Source organism: Cnephaeus nilssonii (genome assembly GCF_951640355.1).
Source record: "Cnephaeus nilssonii genome assembly, chromosome: 20".
Classification (NCBI taxonomy): domain Eukaryota; kingdom Metazoa; phylum Chordata; class Mammalia; order Chiroptera; family Vespertilionidae; genus Cnephaeus; species Cnephaeus nilssonii.
Genome location: NC_137091.1, coordinates 6776519 through 6784077, shown reverse-complemented (window position 1 = coordinate 6784077; position 7559 = coordinate 6776519).

Genomic DNA, 7559 nt, shown 5'->3' with positions numbered 1-7559 from the left:
CTGTCTTCGCTTTTGCGGCTGTGTGGTTTGATGCTGATGCCGATAGCCACCATGTGTAAGGGCACATCCTGTTCTCAGGAGCCACACCGGAGGCACAGCGAGATGATGGAGCGAGGCCTGCGCTCCGCTCTCGCCCGGGCGGGAGAGCCACGCTGCGCCCAGGGAGGGTGACGCGGCCGCAGGGTCACTGCGGTCGGAGTGGGCGCTGGTGAGGACCTCAGCGCCATTCTTGCTGCTAATCTGTGGTTTGACCTCATTTCCAAGCAAGAAGCTGACGCTGTTTTAGAGAAATGGCCCTGCAGGGAGGGTGCTGCAGCTGTCCCGCCCCTGTGCTGGGCCCCGCCCCCGGGAGGCGCCCCCGTCCAGCTGGCCGTCCCCGGACCCCCCATCCTGGTCCTCCCAGGCGGGGCTCCGGTCCTGGAGACTGCTCACCTATGACTTCCGGTTCCCTCACTTTTTTGTGTGAAACCTCACCCCAGGGTGTTTTCCCCATTGCTTTTCAGAGAGAGCAGGAGGGAGGGTGGGAGGGAGGGAGGGAGGAATGGAGGGAGGAAGGGGAGAGAGAAACATCGATGTGAGAGAAACACATCGATTGGTTGCCTCCCGCATGTGCTCGGACCGGGGCCAGGGATTGAACCTGCAACCCAGATACATGCCCTTGACCGAAAATCGGACCCACAACCGTTTGGTGTGCAGGCTGAGGCTCTAACTGCTGAGCAACACTGGCCAGGGCTGATTCCCTGGCTCTTCTCCTGGCAAAGCGTCCTGGCAGCAGTGGGCTGGCAGCTGCCTGGAGGGTCCGGACCGGAGATGCTGGCAGAGGGGACGGCGTCCCTGGCCAGGTCTTGGAGTCCAGGCTGGGACGTGGGTGCGGAGGTCGCCCCCCCAACACTCCCATGGGGAGCTGGACCCCGCGGTGGCTGGCGGCGTGGCAGCTGGGACACGGGGCTAGATTCGGCAGTCCCGGGGAAACGCTGCTTTACGCCAGGAAGGCTGCTTGGGCCAACCTCTGCCAGGAGCGAGGCGCTGCCTGGAGTGACGAGTCTGCTTCCTGCGGTCGTGGGGCGGGCGGGGGCTGCTGATGGAGCTGGGGGGGGAGCCCCTGAGGCTCAGACCGCGCCCCCAGGACCCTTCCTGGCCGGCCTCCTCCCCTGGGAGCACCTGGGGAGGGGCAGGCCCGGCGTCCTCTGCTCGCTGGTGCGGTCCTCACCTGACAACAGGCCGGACAAGCAGACACAGCAAGGTCTCTGCTCAGAGCAGAGTCCAAACCGGAGCATCTCGGACCCCATGCAACGCCCAGGCCATGTTCTTTGGGCTGCACATGTTTTTAAAGGTTTTGAATTTGAATTAGGAGAGATCACAATAACAGGATAAAAGACTATGGCCTGTATCACGCGGTGGGGACCCGGGGCCTGCGTCACGCGGTGGGGACCCGAGGCCTGTGTCACGCGGTGGGGACCTGGGGCCTGTGTCACGCGGTGGGGACCCGGGCCTGTGTCACGCGGTGGGGACCTGGGGCCTGTGTCACGCGGTGGGGACCCGGGGCCGGTGTCACACGGTCGGGACCCGGGGCCTGCGTCACACGGTCGGGACCCGGGGCCTGCGTCATGCGGTGGGGACCCGGGGCCGGTGTCATGCGGTGGGGACCCGGGGCCTGTGTCACGTGGTGGGGACCCGGGGCCTGTGTCACGCAGTTGGGACCCGGGGCCTGTGTCATGCGGTCGGGACCCGGGGCCTGGGTCACATGGTGGGGACCCGGGGCCTATGTCACGCGGTCGGGACCTGGGGCCTGTGTCATGCGGTGGGGACCCGGGGCCGGTGTCACGCGGTGGGGACCCGGGGCCTGTGTCATGCGGTGGGGACCCGGGGCCTGTGTCACACGGTCGGGACCCGGGGCCTGTGTCACACGGTCGGGACCCGGGGCCTGTGTCATGCGGTGGGGACCCGGGGCCTGTGTCACGCGGTGGGGACCCGGGGCCTGTGTCATGCGGTGGGGACCCGGGGCCTGTGTCACGCGGTGGGGACCCGGGGCCTGTGTCACACGGTCGGGACCCGGGGCCTGTGTCATGCGGTGGGGACCCGGGGCCTGTGTCACGCGGAGGGGACCCGGGGCCTGTGTCACGCGGTGGGGACCCGGGGCCTGGGTCACGCGGTGGGGACCCGGGGCCTGTGTCACGCGGTGGGGACCCGGGGCCTGTGTCACGCGGTGGGGACCCGGGGCCTGTGTCACGCGGTGGGGACCCGGGGCCTGTGTCACGTGGTGGGGACCCAGGGCCTGTGTCACGCGGTGGGGACCCGGGGCCAGTGTCACGCGGTCGGGACCTGGGGCCTGTGTCATGCGGTGGGGACCCGGGGCCTGTGTCACGCGGTCGGGACCCGGGGCCTGTGTCATGCGGTGGGGACCCGGGGCCTGTGTCACGCGGTGGGGACCCGGGGCCTGTGTCACGCGGTGGGGACCCGGGGCCTGTGTCACGCGGTGGGGACCCGGGGCCTGGGTCACGCGGTGGGGACCCGGGGCCTGTGTCACATGGTGGGGACCCGGGGCCTGTGTCACGCGGTGGGGACCCGGGGCCAGTGTCACACGGTCGGGACCCGGGGCCTGTGTCACGCGGTGGGGACCCGGGGCCTGTGTCACGCGGTAGGGACCCGGGGCCTGTGTCACGCGGTGGGGACCCGGGGCCAGTGTCACACGGTGGGGACCCGGGGCCAGTGTCACACGGTCGGGACCCGGGGCCTGTGTCACGCGGTAGGGACCCGGGGCCTGTGTCACGCGGTGGGGACCCGGGGCCTGTGTCACGCGGTGGGGACCCGGGGCCGGTGTCACGCGGTGGGGACCCGGGGCCTGGGTCACATGGTGGGGACCTGGGGCCTGTGTCACGCGGTCGGGACCCGGGGCCTGTGTCACGCGGTGGGGACCCGGGGCCTGTGTCACGCGGCGGGGACCCGGGGCCTGTGTCACACAGTGGGGACCCGGGGCCTGTGTCATGCGGTGGGGACCCGGGGCCTGTGTCACACGGTGGGGACCTGGGGCCTGTGTCACGCGGTGGGGACCCGGGGCCTGTGTCATGCGGTCGGGACCCGGGGCCTGTGTCACGCGGTAGGGACCCGGGGCCGGTGTCACGCGGTGGGGACCCGGGGCCTGTGTCATGCGGTGGGGACCCGGGGCCTGTGTCATGCGGTGGGGACCCGGGGCCGGTGTCACGCGGTGGGGACCCGGGGCCTGGGTCACATGGTGGGGACCTGGGGCCTGTGTCACGCGGTCGGGACCCGGGGCCTGTGTCATGCGGTGGGGACCCGGGGCCTGTGTCACGTGGTGGGGACCCGGGGCCTGTGTCACGCGGTCGGGACCCGGGGCCGGTGTCAGACACCCAGGAGCACTGGATGCCCCTGCGGCTGCAGCCGGCCTGTGCTGGGCTGTGTCCACCCCTCGGGAGGGCACGCAGGCTCCGGTTGGCCACAGCCCCACCCTTCCCTATTGTCCCCCTGACTCTGGGGTCTGGGTGACATGGCCCATCTGCCAGGAGACGTTTACCATCACGGTGGCCACACTGTCCTCCTTGGAGCAGGTTCATTTCCCTCTTTCCTGGATTCGCTCCAAAGAGGGGACCACAGACCCCCGGAGGGCGTGGCGGGAGGCTGTGCTATTTCTGCCTCTGACCCAGAAAACAAGCCGCGAGCAAGCGCGTCTTGTTTGGGAACTGCATTCTGAGTTTTCCTTCTGCCCATCACGGAAACCTCTCCAACCACAAGCAAGTGCCCTTTCCACCACACACCTTCCTGTCCCTGTAACAAGCCCATTCTCAATTCACAGAGATCTGATGGTCTCACGCCCTCCCCCCTCACAGCCCCTCCCCCAGCACGGAGCCGCCTCGCTCAGAGGGGACGCTGTCCCCAGGCCCTGTCCTCACCGCTCCGCCTCCCCTCCAGCGTCCCCAGCACCCACGTTGGCATAGACCCCGGAAGGGCCCTGATGTTGGAGAGGAGGGGGGCGAAGGGGGGAGGCCTGCAGGGGAGAACAAAGCCTGGGCTGCAGGGGGGAGGGGCTCTGTTAAAGTGCCCTCAGCCCAGAGGCCCCAACGGTGACCAGTGATGGGTCCCCGTGAGGGCCCCTCCAGCTAGAGAGGTCGGGCAAGACTGGAGGGAAGAAGTTCCCTGCCTTAGACCCGACCCTGCGAGCCACACAGCACTGGGGCTGGAATTCAAGATTTTTAGCCATAAATCACGCGATTAAATTGGGAACAGAACAGTGTGTGAGAGTATGTGTGTGTGTGAGGTGTGTGTCAGTGTGAGGTGTGTGTGTCAGTGTGAGGTGTGTGTGTGTGACTGAGGTGTGAGTGTATGTGTGTAAGTGTGTGATTATGAGGTGTGTGCTGAGTGTATGTCTGTGTGTGACTGAGGTGTGTGTCTATGTGTGACTGAGATGTGTATGTGTGAGTGAATGTGTGAGTGAATGTGTGAATGTGTGTGAGTATATGTGAGCTGTGATTGTGTGTGTGAGTGTGTGTGTGAGTGTATGTGTGAGTGAATATGTGTGTGTGAGTGTGAATGTGAGTTAATGTGTGTGTGAATGTGTGAGTGTGAGTGTGAATGTGAGTGAATGTGTGTGTGAGTGAATGTGTGTGAGTGAATGTGTATGAGTGTGAGTGAATGTGTGAGAAATTGTGAAGTGTGACTATGAGTGAATGTGAGTGTGTGAGTGAGTGTGAATGTGAGTGAATGTGAGTGTGTGAGTGTGAATGTGAGTGAATGTGTGTGTGTGACTGAATGTGTATGAGTGTGAGTGAATGTGTGAGAGATTGTGAAGTGTGACTATGAGTGAAAGTGAGTGTGTGAGTGTGAATGTGAGTGAATGTGTGTGTGAGTGAGTGTGAATGTGAGTGAATGTGTGTGTCTGAGTGAATGTGTGAGAGATTGTGAAGTGTGACTATGAGTGAATGTGTGAGTGTGAGTGTGAATGTGAGTGAATGTGTGTGTGAGTGAATGTGTGTGAGTGAATGTGTATGAGTGTGAGTGAATGTGTGAGAGATTGTGAAGTGTGACTATGAGTGAAAGTGAGTGTGTGAGTGAGTGTGAATGTGAGTGAATGTGTGTGGGGTGTGAGTGTGAGGACCCAGGTGGGGAGCCTGCTGGCACTGCCCCTTTTTGTTGATGAGGCCGAGGCTCCGAGGGGAAGAGCCAGGCTGTTGGCTGGCCGGCATCCCCCGCGGCCCCTGGGCCAGGGCCCTGCACCGGGAGGGGTTACCTGGGCAGGAACCGCTGGTCCCGCAGGAGGGCGGGGAGGGCAGAGCTCGGCTCCCGGGAGGCCCGGTCCCTCTCTCCACGACTCACACTCGCTGGCCTCGTCCCGCTGCCTGGAGTCCCCTCCAACTGCCCACTCAACTGCCACCCCCCTGGCGGAGGGAACTCTGGGGGCCCAGCATTCCTTCTGCCGCGTTAAAGGGCACCGCCCCCTGAGGGCCACCGGTCTGTCCCAGCTCCCGGAGGAGGAGAGGCCCTCCAGCCCCATCCTGCGCGTGAGGAGCCGGACAGGGCTCCCCCGGCCGCTGCCCGGCTCCCGCTGGCACCTGCCCCCTGCACCCACAGAGCAGAGGCCACCAGTCAGGGTGGGAGGGGCGGCCACTCCTCGGAACAGACTCCTTCCTGCCTCCCCACTCGCTCACTGAGCCCCAGATGAACGGCAGTTTGAGCTCCGTTTTTGCTTGTTGTGAAACAGAAGTCTGGGCTGGGGTAACGGCTAACTGTTGACTGTGGCCTGGTGCTGTCGGCCTCATGTCGAGCCCCTCGCCCGGGGCAGGGCCTCTCCAGTCTCCTGACCCCACGTGCTGCCCGGCCGGGCCCAGCCCCTGCCCCGCTCAGAGCCGCTGACGCCCGCGCGGCCAGGGGTAGGAAAGGAGCGGACTCTGGATCCAGGTGTAACGGCCTTGATCTGTTTTAAGCGTCACGTGGAGCCTTAAGGCCTCCCAGCCCGCCCGCAGGCTGTGTGAGAGCCCTGCGGTGGCGTGGTGAGCTGCCCAGGTCCTCTCCTGCTCGCACCCTGGCCGCTGCCTCCCCTGCGGCGTTTCTGGGGATGCAGTTCCCAGGGGAGGAGGCCTTGCCCGCCTGGGAGGACGCTTCTCTCCCTGCCCAGAGGCGGCGGGAGGGGAGCGGGGCCAGTGTCCGCGCGGAACACAGACCCGAGAGCAGGTCCAGAGGCCTCTCGTTCTCGTGTGTCTCAGAACAGCGTTTCTAACGTAAACCAACACACAGGACTGCAAAGGAGACCGGTCACACTGACACAGGGTCATCAGGACCCGCAGTGAAAGCAGCGTGAGCCCTGGGCAGCTGGCGTCAGCGGCTGAGCATGGGCCCTCGGACTGAAGGGTCCCGGGGTTGGTGCTGGTCAAGGGTCGATCCCCGGCCCTGGTTGGGGTGCGTGCAGGAGGCAACTAGTTGATGTGTCTCTCACATGGATGTTTCTCTCTGTGTGTGTCTCCCCCTCCCCTCCACTCTGTTTAAAAATCAATGGAGCGCCCCAGCTGGTTTGGCTCCCTGGATAGAGCGTTGGCCTGCGGACATCAGGGTTTCAAAACTGGGCGCCTGCCAGGGCTCTGGATGGGGAGGCTGCTGCGAGGGGAGGCGGGGTGGGGCCCTGAGGACCAATGGGAATGGGATCCCTTTCCTGCCCTGGGCCTTGGGGGTGAACGCTGTCCCTGGTGGATTTCAGCGGATCTCCATCTGAAGCCCGGGCCACCTTCCCCGCATTGGGTGGGAGGAGACTGCCACCTGCTGGCCGCGTGAGGAGCAGGTGTTGGCAGAGGGCTTTCTCCAGGCAGGGGAGCAGGGGAGCAGGGGCACCGCCAGCCTGCAGACCCTGCAGGGTTGAGAGGAGGGGGAGGGGCCGGGCACTCCTCGGGGCCCAGGATGAAAGGCAGGCAGGGAGGGAAAGGGCTCAGGCGGCACAGGGACGTGTAGGAGCGGGAGGGCCGTCCCCCCAGAAGTGCCCTGGGGGGGAGGAGCCGGTGTTGTCCAAGAAGCCCGGGCAGGAGCAGGCGTGAGGGGAGGCACACCTGCCAGGAACCAGGGCTGGGCTTTCTCCTCGGTGGTGCCTGCCCACGGGATGTGTTGGCCGTGCTCCGCCCAGAGCCATTTCTTCTGAGCACAGGCCTGTTCATCTCTCAGGTCTCAGCACACCACAGCCTCCCCTCCACCAGGAAGCCCGCCGGACTGTCCTCGCCCCCGGCCCCCTCCTCGCCCCCTGCCCCTGGTTCCGTTCACTCGTTTGCTGCTTATGCACGCTCACCAGGATAAACCCCATGAGGGCAGAGACGTCCTGCCCCAGCACCCCCTCAGTGCAAGAAGCAGACCCGGAAATGGTTGTGCACAGAGCTGACCGCACGGCACACTCAGACACTGTGAAAGCACAGAAAATAAAACACTGAAACCTATCTCCCCACGACGATGAGGCCTCCCTAGAAGTAAATTGAAAACAATTACCTTTTTATTTATGCACGAGAGGCTCAATGCACAAAATTCATGCAAAACTAGGCCTTCCTTCCCCCGGCTGCCGGCACCGGCTTCCC